This window comes from Grammomys surdaster, unplaced genomic scaffold, assembly GCF_004785775.1.
Source record: "Grammomys surdaster isolate TR1022 unplaced genomic scaffold, NIH_TR_1.0 125742, whole genome shotgun sequence".
In the NCBI taxonomy this organism is placed as follows: Eukaryota; Metazoa; Chordata; class Mammalia; order Rodentia; family Muridae; genus Grammomys; species Grammomys surdaster.
The window spans coordinates 1,274,097-1,290,074 of record NW_021620574.1 but is presented as its reverse complement, the minus strand read 5'-3'; the positions used below and the strand labels follow the sequence as shown (position 1 = coordinate 1,290,074).

The window sequence follows — 15,978 nt, the reverse complement described above, 5'->3', positions numbered from 1 at the left end:
ATGGGGATTGAAGCCAGGTCTTCTGCAACAGCAACAAGAAGTCTTAACTGATGAGGCAGAGCCACAGCAACTCCACCCCCACTTCGAACCCGGAGTCTGGTGTTTAGTTTTGTCTTCTTCAGGCAGGGTCTTTTGTAGCCCATGCTGACCTTATAGTTGCTATAGCTAAGGATGTCTCTGAACTTTCAGAGTGGTGACGGCAGGCTGTTTCACTCAGACTCTTAACTTACATAATCAGTGCTTACCTGTCAATCTTCCATACTAAACTCTGTTCTGTGAAGGGGGACCGGGACTATTCTCTTCATTTAAAGACTAATCGGTGCCACGGACCAAGCAGAAAAGAGGTCGTTTCTCAACACGCGAGCTGGTTAGTTTTAATCAACTTGACGGAAACTAGTCAGCTCAGAGGAGGGAACCTCACCTGAGACAATTCTTTCATCAGATTGGCCTATAAGTGAATCTGTGCTGCATTTTCTTAATTGTTTGTTGATGTGGGAGAGCCCAACCCACTGCTGTCAATGTCACCCCTAGGCAGGTGGTCCTGAACGAGAAAACACACTGAGTAAGACAGAGAGCAAGCCGGAAAGCAGTACTCCTCCACTGTCTCTGCTTCCGGTCCAGCCTCCCGAGTTTATGTCCTGATGACTGATGTCCTGATGATGGCTGTGACTGATGGATCCAGCACGGAAGTATACGCTAAATAAACCTAAGTTGCTTTTTTCAGTCTTTAATCAAAACAACAAAAGGCCAACTAGGACAAGCAAACCGGAGATTGAGTTTCTTTTTTTGTGTGTTTGGTTTTGTTGTTGTTGTTGTTTGAGACAGGGTTTCTCTGTGTAGCCCTGGCTGTCCTGGAACTCACTCTATAGACCAGGCTAGCCTCGAACTCAGAAATCAGCCTGCCTCTGCCTCCCAAGTGCTGGGACTAACTAAAGGCGTGCGCCACCACTTGCCTGGCTCGACTTTCAGTTTCTTGAAAGCTCAGTCATGTTATGTAAACATGTTTTTATTTTAATCCCAGGTGTGGGATACAGGACTGCTTCAGATTGTCCACGGCAACCTTTGCCTTCTGCATTCTCTGGCAGGGCCTTTGCCTTCTGCATTCTCTGGCAGGGGCGCGATTCTGCCAGCTGCAGATAGTTTTAATTCTGAGGACTCTGGAGGGGGTAAAAATGCCAGGGTCCCAAAGCATCCAGAGCGTTGCTCTGAAAAAGAAGAAGGCGTGCCTGTTCCTCCAGCAGGTTCCTGCTCCTGCTGCGGCTGTTGCTGGTGGTCAGAGAAGAGACAAGATGAAGTTGGAGATATCCCGACTGTGATGATTCTCATGCCCCTGCCACCCATTTCCTGGTAGTGGTACCCTGAGGTTATAGATGCTTCCCATACTCTGACAGCATTTGTGCTCACCTGGAATCAGGATGTCAGGCTCTACTCAGCATATATATATGTGTGTGTGTGTGTGTATGTGTGTACATACTTTTTTCCTGTTTAAGTGCAGATGAACCGTGTGCCATCATGCAAGAGGGACAATCCTGGGTATTAATCCTCACCTTGTTCAAAACAAGATCTCTTTATTGTATGTCCCTGTGTATTCCAGGCTAGGTGGTCACTGAGCTGCTGGGAACTCTCCTGTTCCCAGTCCCTTCTTGCTATAGAAACAAGGGTTTTCAGGCCGGGCAGTGGTGGTACACGCCTTTAATCCCAGCACTTGGGAGGCAGAGGCAGGCCGATTTCTGAGTTCGAGGCCAGCCTGGTCTACAGAGTGAGTTCCAGGACAGCCAGGGCTACACAGAGAAATCCTGTCTTGAAAAACCAAAAGAAAAAAAAAAAGAAAAGAGACAAGGGTTTCAAGGCTCACAGTGCTGGGTCCAGCTTTTCCATATGATCCCCAGTGCTTGGAAGAAAATGTTAAAGAACTGACTAACGCTGGGCTGGGGAGATGGCTCAGTGGTTAAGGTCATGTCCAGAGGACCTGGGTTCAATTCCCAACACCCACTTGGCAGCTGATAAATGTCTGTAATTCCAGCTCCAGGGAATTAGACACCCTCACAGAGACAGACATGCAGGCAAAACACCAATGCACGTAAAAAAAAAAAAAAATACTGTGTGGGGGGGAAACAAGCAAACAAAAACTAACTGACACATAGAAAAACAAATGGTAAGTGAGTGAAACAGCCCCAGGATAACCAAGGGAGGACTCATAGAACAGCTTGAGAGCAAGCAAAGCAAAAACAAACAAACAAAAGGCACTTTTTAAAAACTGCAGTCGCTGCACAAAGAACTGAGTTTTCCCCAGTTCCAAATCCACAGTATTTCCATTTCAAGTTCTACATATTTTGTTTGGCTACGGTCCTCCCCCTCTCCCACTCCTACCCCTACCCCTTTCTCCATTTCTAACCACCAAATTGATGCTTAGTTTCTGACCTGGGAAAACCAGCAACTTCAGTTCTTAAGAAGGAACGTTTGAAACATGAAAGATGGAAACTAGTGAAAGCAGGGACTGGAGAGATGGAGGCAGAGATGGCGCTGCAGGGGGGATGGCGCCGCCGAGGTGGCGCTGCGGAGCTCGCGGTGAAGAGGACCAGGCGCCCACACTGGGCAGTGATTGCAGCCAGTAACCCCAGTTCCTGGGGGAATCTGCCACCAGATCAGAGGATAGTAACACGCATATAATACACAGAATCTCTTTTTTTCCTTTCCTTTTTTCATATGAGTATATATACTGTAGCCATCTTCAGACACACCAGAAGAGGGCACCAGATCCCATGACAGATCGTTGTGAGTCACCATGTGGTTGCTGGGAATTGAACTCAGGACCTCTGGAAGTTCAGTCAGTGCTCTTAACCAATGAGCCATCTCTCCAGCACAGAAACTCTTACAGGCTCACATACATACTCACAATAAATTAGTAAGTAATGGCAGTTTAAGATGGCTGCGGTGTCTGAGGTGTAATTCCAGCATTTAGGAGGCTGAAACAAAATGATTAAAGAAAAAAAAAAAAACGGTTTGAGGCCAGCCTGGACAACAAAATGGATGCTAGAACAGCTTAGTCTACAGAAGAAGACCCTATTTAATGAAACAGAAAGTGAAAGTGTGTAAATAAGGTGGTGGGATACACCTTTAGTGCCAGCACTTAGAGGCAGAGGCAGGTGGATCGCTGAGGTCTGAGTTCAAGGCCAGCCTGGTCTACAGAGTGAGTTCCAGGACAGCTCAGATAGTTGTGATGGTACAAAGCTATAGCTAATCTTAGCACTTGGGAAATGGAGGCAGGAAGATCAGGGTTTTGAGGCTAGCCTGGGCTACATGAGACCCTGCCTCAAAATAAAAAACAAACCAGGTGTGGTAGCACGTGCCTTTCCTCTCAATACTCAGGAGGAAAAGACAGGTTGACCTCTGTGAGCTCAAGACCAGCCTGGTCTACTTAGAGAGTTCCAGGTCTGTCAGAACTGTGTAATGAAACCCTGTCTCTAAACAAAACAAACAAAATAACCAAGCAAACAAACAAAATCCAACCCAAACAAACAAACAAACAAACAAACAAAATAAAAAGAACAGCAACAAAACCCAAAGAATCAAACAAGAAAAGAAAAAGCAAAAGCAGTAATTGGGAAATCCCCAAGAATTTAGAATTTAAACAGACCTTAAAGTATCCAAGAGCCAACGGAATCATTAGGAATTTTTAAAATATTCTTGAACTGAATGAAAATGAAAATACAACATATCAAAATGTATGAGAAGCAGAAACTATATACCACAGAAGTGACAAACTTTATGGGAAGCCCCTGGAAGGACTTAGACAATAGAAGTCACAGAATTTTGTAAAATATATATTTGGTCTTTGTCTGTTTCCTTGAATATAACTCAAAAATCTCTGGATTCTCCAAATCCACATCTCTTTGTTTGCTAATGATTGATGGATATCTGATTAGAACAAGGGTCAGGGCTGGCAGAGTAGGAGGGAGATTAGAAGAGGTCAGAACATTTGTCCTCACTCTTGTGCTGGCTAGTCTTCTGTCAGCTTGACACGCAAACCAGAGATATCTGAGAGGAGGGAACGTTAATTGAGAAGATGTCTCCATAAGACTGAGACGTAGTGGGCTGGAGAGGTGGCTCAGTGGTTAGGAGCACTGACTGCTCTTCTAGAGATCCTGAGTTCAATTCCTAGCAACCACAACTATCTGATGCCCTCTTCTGTTGTGTCTGAAGACAGCTACAGTATACTCTTGTAAATAAATAAATCGAGAGAGAGACAGAGAGAGAGAGAGAGAGAGAGAGAGAGAGAGAGAGAGAGGAGAGAGAGAGATCCGGCTGTAAGGCATTTTCTTAGTTAGATGGGGAAGGGCCCAGCCCATTGTGGGTGGTGCAATCCTTGGGCTGGTGGTCCTGTGTTCTATAAGAAAGCAGGATCGAGCCATGAGATCTAGCCAGAAAGCAGCTCCCCTCCACAGCCCTGCATCAACTCCTGCCCTCCTGGAGTTCCTGTCATGATATCTTTTGATGATTAACAGGGATATGGAAGCTTAAGCCGAATAAACGTTTCTTCTCCAACATGCTTTTGGACTTGATATTTTGTTGCAGTAATAAAAACTAAGACAAGTTGCTACAGGAGTGGGCTATTGGATCATTTAGGGAGGATTCTGGAAAAACTTTGGAACCTTGGGCTAGAAAAGCCGTTGAGTGTTGAGAGCTCAGTGAGAGGTTCTGTGGGAAGTTGGAAGATGAGGCTGTTGAGAGCAGATGGAGGCCTGCCTGTGACGTTTCACAGGGACGTTTGCTGCTTTGATTTATGATTCTGTGGTTCTGGTTATCTGGGGCTAGAGAATCAGCTGTGATTAACAAGATACTAGAACTACTAAAGGCGAAACCTTTGCTTTACTGGGATAGTCAATGCTGGCTGGCTGGAGCTGAGAATTTAATGGTGATTAGGAAGATGTCAGCATCACGGAGGATGTGTTTCTTGAGAGCACAGAGAAGCTGTGTTCCAGAGGTGGCCACGGTTGTACCTCATGTTGCCAGCTGGACTTGGTGATGTGTAAGAGTCACCAACGTGGTACTGGTTTTGAAGGCCCAGGACTGAAGGGGTCAGGTAGAGAAGTTGAGGCTTGGCAGCATGAAGAAAGCCTATGACAGCCTATTGGTGAAAGTGCAGCCCAGTTATAGGAGAAGACCCTAGCATTTTGGGGATGCCAGTACCATGGGGTATGACCACCAAGGACTGCGGCAGCAATGGCGTGGAGCCTGCTTGAGCTTAGAAGGCAAGCTGTGTGCTGTAGAGGGCAGAGCTACAGAAGTGACCCAAAAGGAGCCCAGAAGGCTGTGAGCGGATCCCAGACATCGGACATTGTGTTTTATATAGTTGAAGTTTAACTTTACTTTGCTTTGATTGTGGCTGTGCCCTGATTTTTCTTTTCTCTCTTGAGGTAAGAAAGTATTTGGTGTATTTTTTTTTCTTTATTTTACTGGAGGCCACAGTTGAATGACTTTGGATTTTAAAAGACTTTGAATTTTAAAGGGACTAAAATTTTAATGTGTTTGAATTTGTAAAGGCCATGGGACGTTTAAAGTTATTTATGTTCTTTTTTTTTTCATATCAAAAAGAACTTTTATTCCTTGTATAGCCTCACGATTTCTTGCCAGCTGTCTTTGCAGCAGTTGGTTTCTGGGCTGTCTTCTTGATCATTGACAAGCTGGGCATTCCACTTCACCACCGTTACTGTTACTAGGGTGGCAGCTCTCCATATTGTAACCCACAAACTGTGCAGTACCCAGAGTATCCATACGTGTTGTTTTTAAACAAAATCCAAATCATTAGGTTTTACCAATAAAGACTCGGGAGCCAGCTGCTGTGGTGAAAGAGAGGCAGAAAAAGCACCCAGCTGACCTTCCTCTTCAGCCAATGTCCCAAAAGAAAGATATTCAAAACCTCCTCAACCTTGAGTATCCCTTCTTCTACTTCCTGTGTGTCTCTCTATCCATCCTCCTGAACTCCTCTCACTCTATGATTTTTTTCCCTATGTTTACTCCCTGTCAACTGGTCAGCCTCTTGACCTGTGGTTGACTTTACTTGATCCTGTTTACAACGAACAACTCTTGGATTAAAGGTGTGTGCTAGGGCTGAGCCACACCACAACTAGAAGCAAGTTTTTCCCAGTTAATAGCACAACCTCAGGATTCTCGGTGTGATTAAATATCCGGCAACGCCTATGAGTTCCAGAAAGTGTGTATATCAACCACACTTCAGGGCCAGCCCCATACTCAAGAGTAGATGATCAACGCCAATTTCACAGCAATTTCTTTTTCTTTCTTTTCTTTTTTTTTTTTTTTTGGCTTTTCAAGACAGGGTTTCTCTGTGTAGTCCTGGCTGTCCTGGAACTCACTTTGTAGACCAGGCTGGCCTCGAACTCAGAAATCCGCCTGTCTCTGCTTCCAAGTGCAGGGACTACAGGTGTGCACCACCAGCAACAAGAAGTACTTGAGCACTGAACCATTTCTCCAGCTCTAAGAATCAAATAATTCAGCATTTCCGGGAAATCTTTACAGCTTCCAGGGTGTCGGGTAGAGTGGCTGAACTGTGTCTGACAGATGATGAAATCTGGTTGTTCAGTTACTTATGCTAAAGCTAGATCAGGCTTCCTCCAATCCCAGGCCAGCGACCCAGGCCGGTGCAGAGCAAGGGTCATCCTCCCCTCACACATGGAAAACTTGGTCCAAATACAGCTAGGGGACTTTCTAGCACTCCTGGCAATTGCAATAGCTCAGATTTTGTGTGCTTGTCTCCAGAGGAGAAGTTAGCAGAGCCTGCCTTCTGCTACCTCACCTGCTTCCCCTTCCCTCGGCACCTTCCCCTAGAGCTTCACCCTGCCTTGTCTTCAGATTTGTCTGGGCCTGGCAAAGAAAGAGACTGCCTTCTCCGTTAACCTAGCTTCGTCTTCTTCCAATTCCCTAACCATGTATTTGGAGTCGGGTCTTGTGGGCTGAGAGGCCATCGAGACCCCAGCACTGAGGAGCAAACAAGTACCAAGAAAACATGGTTTCCCAGCTTGTCGAGCGGCCCCCAGACCAGGCTAATTCTTTTGCTCACTGTACAATAACTCCCTTACTACTGTTTGTTTCTCCAAAGAAGGAGCCAGACAGCCAAGCAACCTGAATTTTAAGTTTGTTTCTTTGTTTTGAACACAAAGGAATTTTCCCCCTCCGCAGTATGTGAGCCAGGCTCAGTCCCTTGGGCTCCCCACAAATACAACGGAGCCGCGGCGGGGACAGGGTAAGTTGATTTTTGTAGCTCCAAGCTGTTCCACATCAAGTATTTACAAGGTCAGCAGGGACCACGGCTTACCAAAACAGAGAACTATGTAATTTAAAATGAGGAAATCTTGATCTACCAGAAACATGAGACCTTTCAGGGTTTCTAAATAGCTTATATTCCAGGCTCTGTTGGAACAAACTATGCTGGAGGGGAAGGAAAAAGTACACAGACTGCTGTACAGGATAAAACAGCCAAGAGCTTTAAAAATAAAGGCCTCTGAACATGGGGCCTCTTCCTTCACCAAATCTCCTCAGAGGCCGGACCATTCTGGATTTAAATGATAGGGGAAATGGGTATGGTTTCAGTTGTCTATATGAAAGCAGATCTATATGAATATGCTTGATTGTTTTGATATATTTATGTAATATGTGTGTGTGTGTGTGAGTGTGTGAGTGTGTGTGCGTGCACACACACGTCACAGCACACCTGCAGAAGTCAAAACAAACTGAAGGAATTGGTTCTCTCCTCTTGTCATGTGGGTCCTGGGGATCAAACTCAGAACACTCAGTTTTGTGGCAAGTGTCTTGAGACACCGAGTCATCTTCCTGGCCCCGTTTAGGTTTTACGAGAAGAGGGACTTGTATAGCCCAGGCTGGCCATGAATTCACAACATAGCTAACGTTGGCTCTGAGTTCCTAACCCTCCAGCCTGAGCCTCACAAGTGCTGGGACAGCATGTTTCCTACACTTGATACACTGCTAGTTTTGGACAGGAGATGGTGGTTCAGAAAGGAAGACATATTAGCCACACTAGGCATTTGCTTACTCCTTGAACTCCAGGTCAGAGGTCAGAGGTCAGCCAGGGTTGCATAGCAAGACCTGATTTCAGCCATATACGTGGTACATAACTGTAACTCCAGCATTTTCGAGAAGCAGAGAAGGCCAGCCTGGTCTACATGGAGAGTTCCAGGCCAGTGCCAGACTACATCCTGAGACCCTGTCTCAAAGGACAAAATAAATACACAAATCATTTTTAGAAGACTCTGTTACCCTCTGCCCCTCTCCCCATGTAGGCACAGTGATGTACACCTGTAATCATAGCTAACCACAGCACCTGAGAGCCGGAGGCAGGAGCATCTGAGAGCCCAAGGTCATCCGGGGCTATCTTTGGCAATCTCAGAGCTAACCTGTGCTACACATGAGACCTGTCAAAAAGAAAAAGAGAAAAAACGAGGCTCTTCCAGATATCCCGGATTCAGTACCCAGCACCCACATGGCAGCTCAAAACTGTCAGTAACTCCTGTTCTAAGGGATCTGACTCCCTCACAGAGACATAAATGCAGGCAAAACACGAATGCACACAAAATAAAAAATAAATAAAACAGCCTCTGAGTATTGGCACACCTCTTTAAGTCTAGCCCTTTAGAGGCAAAACCAGCTGGAGCTCTGCGAGTTCGAGGCCAGCCTGTTCTACAGAGTTGAGTTCTAGACCAGCCAGGGCTACATGGAGAAACTGTGTCTTAAAAAATCAGAAAATAGCCGGGCGGTGGTGACGCACGCCTTTAATCCCAGCACTTGGGAGGCAGAGGCAGGCTGATTTCTGAGTTCGAGAGTTCGAGGCTAGCCTGGTCTACAGAGTGAGTTCCAGGACAGCCAGGGCTACACAGAGAAACCCTGTCTCAAAAAACAAAACAAAACAAAACAAAACAAAACAAAACAAAACAAAACAAAAGCAAAGCTCCCGGACCTGAGAAAAGCCTGCACCTACGAGGCTGGGTACTAACGTTGACAGGGGTAAACTTCCTTTGCCAAAGCACAGCTTTTTGAGTCTATTCTCCTGTCTGCAGAGGGGCGGTGGGGGTGGGGCTAGGGAACTATCCTGAGGGTTAGGGGACCCTCAGAAAACCAGCGCTGTCTCAGCTGGTGGTAAGAAGCTGTAAAAGGAACGAAAACCGGAAGACCAAGGGCATTCCCCTTCTGGCTGCCTGGGTGCTTTCTACTCTCGAGAATAAATACAATTATTGAATAAACATTGCTATAAATAGGGAAGTTTCCAGACCCCAGGGTACCGTTATGCTTACTGGAATAATAATGCAGTTAACTGAAAAATGTAAGTAGGTATTTTTAATTTTCTGCAACAGAATTTTAAGCTTGTACCCTAAAGGGATGAGGAGTCAAAGGGATCTTTGGTGATGGTGTTGGTTTGTGGAACTGGGGATTAAATCCTGGATCTCCTTACATGCTAGGCAGAAGGCCTGAAAGAAAGTTTGTCCGTCCTGTTAGAATATGGAAATGGAGGGCAGGGTTTCATTAAAAATGAGAACTGATTTTCTGTGGTTATCCTCCAGAATGGTGCTAGCAAAGCCAGGCTGAGTGGGACAGCTACTACGGGGAGGGGAGAAGGAGGCTGAGGTAGGAAGATCTCAAATTCGAGGCCCATACAGAGACCATAGCTAGTATGATATATGCAAATTACTAATGAAAGGGGGCGGGATCCAAAATGCTACTCAGGTCAGAAAAGGCAAGGGCTCCAGTAGGTGGGCTGGGGCGTGGCTCAGTTGGTAGTGTGCTTGCCTAACCTGCAGGAAGGCCTGGGTTTGACCCAATGTCACCCAAGCCAGGTATGATGCCACAGAGTTGTAATCTTAGCATTCTGGTTTTGTTGTTGTTGGTTTTCTGTTTGTTTGTTTGTTTGTTTGTTTTTTCGAGACAGGGTTTCTCTGTGTAGCCCTGGCTGTCCTGGAACTCACTCTGTAGACCAGGCTGGCCTCGAACTCAGAAATCCGCCTGCCTCTGCCTCCCAAGTGCTGGGATTAAAGGCGTGCGCCACCACCGCCCCGGCAGGTTTTTTTTGTTTGTTTGTTTTTTGTTTTTGTTTTTATCTTAGCATTCTGTAGGTGAAGACAGGAAGATTCGGAAGGAGTTCAAAGCCATCCCTGGCTACATGGGTAATTCAAGGCCATCTAGTCTACAGGTCTCAATAAAAAGCAAAAGTAAGATGAAAACACTATCTTACTTTAAAAAATATTTTTATTAATGTGTCTGTATGCTACATGTGTTTGGGTGCCCAAGGAGACCAGAAGAGGGTATTAGATACCATGGAGCTACAATTACAGGCAGTTATGAGCCAGGAACTAAAGTTAGGTTCTCTGGAAGAGCAGAGAAAACTACCAGCCATTGAGTCTAGTTTCCAAACTCCATTTCTGAGTGTTTGGTAAAACATATTTCCAGCATCACAATAAATAGTAAGTAAAAAAACAAACCTCATCATGATGGTTATTGTTATTGTCAACTTGATAGAGATGAACCTCTGGTCATTCCTATGGGCAATTTTCTTTATAGCCTTGAAGAGGGACCACCTGCCCACTGTGGGCGGCCCCATTCCCTAGCTGGATCCTGGACCCTATGAATGGGGAAAGGGAGCAGAACAGCAGGGTGCACTCACTGCTCTTTCTCTTGACCCATGAGTCTCATGATCTGCTACTTCAAGCTTCTGCTGCCTCTGCACCCTAAACTGTGAGCCAGCATCAAACCTTTCTCCCTTCTGTTGCTTTTGTCAAAGCAATAGATAAAGTTACTAAGAGGTTTGTTTAAATACCTAGGCTTGAAGTACTTGCCTAGCATACTGAGCCCTGAGTTTTCCTCGGCACAGCACCAATCAGGTGAGTTAGTACTGCCACCACTTGGCTAAAGGTCAGATAAAGCTATATTCAGACTTTGAAGCCAGTTTAAGGTAGGAGAGACTGAATCAAGAAACAAAAGCAAGGGGCTTGAGATGGCTCAGTGGTTGAGAGCACCGACTGCTCTTCCAGAGGTCCTGAGTTCAATTCCCAGCAACCACATGGTGACTCACAACAATCTGTCATGAGATCTGGCGCCCTCTTCTGGCGTGTCTGAAGACAGCTACAGTGTACTCATATATACATAAAAAAGAATTTTTTTAAAAAAGAGAGAAACAAAAGCAAGCACTGAAAAGATTTCTCAAAGCTGTCCTAGACAGCTCGAGCTGTGTTCCCAGCACCCACAGCAGTCAGTTCACAGTCACTTGTAACTCCAGCTCCTGGGGACCAGATGCCTCTGGCCTCTAAAGGCATCTGTACTTATGGGTTCATCTACGTGCACATACACATGTCTACACATAATTTTAAAATAATAATAATAAAAAACTTTAAAAAAGAAAGTAAGAATGAAAAGTCCAGGGTTTGGAGAGGTGGCTCAGCCGTTGAGAGTACCGGTTGCTTTTCAAGAAAACCTGGGCTCTCTCTTGTCCTCTTGCTCTCTTGCCTCTAGCTTCTCTCTGTCCCCTTGCTTCTCCCCCCCTTCCTTTCCCTCTCTATCCACGTGGTCATGGCCAGCCTCCATTTCTCTCCTCTCTCCTCTTTCTCCGCCATCTTCTCCCATTTCTCTCCCCACCTTTGCCCTCTGCCCTGAATAAACCCCCTCCCCCGTGGGAAAAAAAAGAAAAGAAAAGAAAACCTGGACTGGATTCCCATCATTACCCACATGGTAGCTCACACGTGTCTCTGACTCCACTGCCAGGGAACCTGATGCCCTCTTTTGGCCTCCACAGGCACCAGGCACACATGCAGTGCACAGACTTACATGTAGGCAAACACCTTTACACATGGGGGAGGGGGAACCAAAACTACCCCCAAACTTCTACCAAGAAAGACACACTATTTTACAACACAAAATATTTTGTTATAAAAGTAAAGAAAAAGCATAGTTACATATAATTAAATATAAAACAAATCTTGGGCTGGAGACACAACCCAGAGGTGAACAACATCAGCCAGTCTTCCAGAGGACCAGCACCCATAGGGGCAAGCCCTCAAACTGTATCTCCAGTCCCAGGGCACCTAACACCCTCTTCTGGCCTATATTGGCACTGCACACACATGCACATACCATGCATAAACACACACTCATACATAGTATTAAAAAATTTAAACATTTTAAAAACGTTTTAAGGCCGGGTGGTGGTGGCACATGCCTTTAATCCCAGCACTTGGGAGGCAGAGACAGGTGGATTTCTGAGTTCGAGGCCAGCCTGGTCTACAGAGTAAGTTCCAGGACAGCCAGGGCTCCACAGAGAAACCCTGTCTCGAAAAACCAAAAAAAAAAAAAATTTTTTTTTTAGCTAGACACTGGTGACAGTTGCCTTTAGTCCCAGCATCCTGGAGGCAGAGGCAGGAGGATCTCTGAGTTTGAAGCCAGCCTGGTTTACAGAGCGAGTTCCAAGACAGCCAGGGCTACAGAGAGACACTCTGTTTTTGTTTTTTTGTTTTTGTTTTTTTCCAACAGCACACAGATCTTTATTCACTAATAGGGTGACACTTTCCCTTTCCCAGGGTGGCTGCCTCTCATTGAAGGTTCCACCAAGCTCAGTGTCCTACTGTCAGGTCGGTGGCCAGGCACCTGGTTTGGAGAAAGACTTCATCCCTTCCTGGGAGTTGCTGGTCTTTGTTGTCAGGAAGAAGGTGGGGAGGGACACAGGCCATCAGCACTCAGAGTTCCATGATATCCCCAGCTGGGGATGCAGGGTAGTAGGAATTGGGGGTATCCCCCAGCCTCAGCAGATTAAGGGTCTCAGGAATAGGGCTCCTGGGATCGTGTCAGAGAAGCAGCTCTGGGTAAGGGCTCCTGTGTGGTATCAGGACTTTGGGAAAAGTCACAGAGGGACTGCAGTAGGGGTGGACGTTATGTAGGCTGAGTCAGGAGAAGTGGGTAGCCATGTTCTCCTCCTGCTGGTGCCAGGGTTCCCTGATGTCCAGGCCACAAGACACCCCAGTGGTGATCCGTGGGTCCCAACTTGGGGGGATCTCACTCCAGGGGCTGTTGCAGGATCATTATGGCTCAAGGTCCTGCAGATAGAGCAAGATACTCTGTTTTAAAAAAACAAACAAATGGGGGCTGGAGAGATGGCTCAGTGGTTAAAAGCACTGATTGCTCTTTCAGAGGTCCTGAGTTCAATTCCCAGCAACCACATGGTGGCTCACAACCATCTGTAATGGGATCCGATGCCCTCTTCTGGTGTGTCTGAAGACAGCTAAAGTGTACTCATGTAAATAAAATAAATAAGCATTCAAAACAAACAAAAAGATTAAAATCTTTTAAAAATTCTTTTTTTTTTTTTTTTTTTTTTTGGCTTTTCGAGACAGGGTTTCTCTGTGTAGCCCTGGCTGTCCTGGAACTCATTCTATAGACCAGGCTGACCTCGAACTCAGAAATCCGCCTGCCTCTGCCTCCCAAGTGCTGGGATCAAAGGCGTGTGCCACCACCGCCTGGCCCAGTTATACCTTTTCATCTGAAATAAAGGAAAAGATGAAACACTGGATCTGGTCATGTATCCCCAAATGTCCCATCCTTCCTTGTGGCTGAGCAGTTCTGTCTGGTGTCCCAGCTTGCTCAGGCAGCAGGGGTGAGACTGCAGACAGCACAGATCTGGTTCCTTTTGCTTTGTCTCCTCATAGGATTTGCATTAGTGAGCAGTGAGGGGTAGAGTGTGTGTTGAGGGAGAGTTACCTTCAGCACCGTGGAGAGGGCTTTGCTAGAGTGTGGTCTTCCAGGCGCCCAGAAGGACAGTGCTCTGAACTTGTCTTTCACTCTGGTGAGTGTCTCTGAATCACATTCCAGTGTCTTGGTCATAATCCCCTCCTGTTTAATGGGCTCAGTGGCATGGGCCTTGTCTTCCGAGGTATCCCTTGACTCCTCCAGCTTCTATAGTAGGCACTTGGCAGAGGTTGGGTCTGAGATTAACATTGGATCAGGACGGCTGGACTAAGCATGTTTTGTGCACCTAAGCTGGCTTTAAACTGTGTAGCCCAGGCTGGCCCAGAACTTGCTGAGATCTACTCAGAGTGTTTGTCTACTCTTTAACACAGTTCCTAAGGTTGTGCTGATCCCCAACCATAAAATTATTTTTTGTTGCTACTTCATAACTGTAACTTTGTTGTTGGGAATTATAATGTAAATATCTGTGTTTTCCAACAGTCCTAGGCAACCCCTGTGAAAGGGTTGTTGGGGATTGTGACCCACAGGTTGAGAACCACTGATCTGAAGTTTTTTCCCTGCCTTGTAGCTATGCTGAATGATGTTAGCTTACAGTCTCGGTTTTCTCAAGCAGAGTAAGTCTGCAGGGCTTTTCACTGAGTAGGTCTGCAGGGCTTCTCACTGAAGGGTTATTTTTATTTTGGTGTAGATTTAGGAATGAAACCCACTCCTTGAGAATGTTAAGCAAGAGCTCCACCAGCTCAATTTCCAACAACCTCCAGCAGGGGGCAGCAAACCTTAACATGTATCTCAATGCTTACAATTATTACACCAAGAGTACTTTTTGTATGTGTGTTGGAGCAGAAAGGTCTCCTACAACCCCCCACTGACCTGGAACTCCCTATGTAGACCAGTATAGCCTCGAACTTTCAGATACCCTCCTCCTGTTTCCACGTCCTGGACACCAGAATATAAATAAGAATACACTAACAACAAAATTTTTTAATTTAAAAAAATCGCATTGATTTATTACTTGTGTATGTGTGTTAAGTGTGGAGCTAAGAGGAAAGCTTGCAAAAGAAGGTCTGTCCTTCTGCCATATGTGCCCTGAGTTTGAATTTAGATCATCAGGTTAGGCAGTGAATATTGTGACCCATGAAAGAATTATATTGGCCAAAGAGAACATTTTTTTAAATGATATTTTTATTTTATGTGTATTATTTTGCCTGCATGTAAGTCTGTGTGAGCACATGGACCTGAAGTTACAGACAATTGTGAGCTGCCCTGTGGGTGCTGGAAATTGAACCAGAATCCTTTGGAAGAGCAATCAGTACTCCCAACCAGTGAGGAAAAGGTAACTTACTTTGTGGGTCATGGGTGAACTTCAAACAGCCTAATCACGGAAGCCCCGCCCCTGCATTGGAGCCAGCCTCCTGAACGCTGCGTAGCTTTAACAGTGAACCTTTTACTTCCTGAACATGCTAATGCCTCAGGAGTCCGAGCAGCTGGCGCAGTATCCCCTGCCCCTGGGGATGGTGTCCAGGCGTGTGTGACTGCAGCCGATGCTGAGGGTCTTTGGATGAGGGAATGTAAACCGGTCTGATCTTGGTGGGGTCGCAGCTGCTCTGCTAAGGATGTAAAAGCACTGTTTTGTACAGGAGGTAGCGGCAAAACTGTAACTTCAGAAACTTCACGTAAAGTTCTGTTGAGAATCGTAGATGTAGCTCTCTTGAGAAGCCTGATCCCACTCTAGGGGATTTTGCCTTTTTGGTTTCTCCTCTTCTTCTTCTTCTTCTTCTCCTTCTTCGTCCTCCTCCTCCTCCTCCTCCTCCTCCTCCTCCTCCTCCTCCTCCTCCTCCTCCGCCTTCCCCCCCTCCCAGACAGGGTTTCTCTGTATAGCCTGGGCTGCCCTGGAACTCACTCTGTAGATCAGGCTGACTTCGAACTCAGAAATCCGCCTGCCTCTGCCTCCCAAGTGCTGGGATTAAAGGCGTGCGCCACCACCGGCCAGCTCGCTCGCTCTCTCTCTCTCTCTCTCTCTCTCTCTCTCTCTCTCTCTCTCTCTCTCTCTCTCTCTCTCTCTCTCTCTCTCTCTCTCTCTTTTCGAGACAGGGTTTCTCTGTGTGTAGCCCTGGCTGTCCTGGAACTCACTCTGTAGACCAGGCTGACTTCGAACTCAGAAATCCGCCTGCCTCTGCCTCCCAAGTGCTGGGATTAAAGGCGTGCGCCACCACCGGCCAGCTC

General features: G+C 46.2%; 1 pseudogene; it reads right to left on the bottom strand.

Moving 5' to 3' along the window:
- Positions 1 to 12,749: 12,749 nt before the first annotated feature.
- On the bottom strand, positions 12,750 to 13,092 carry LOC114639498 (annotated as a pseudogene).
- Positions 13,093 to 15,978: the final 2,886 nt, after the last annotated feature.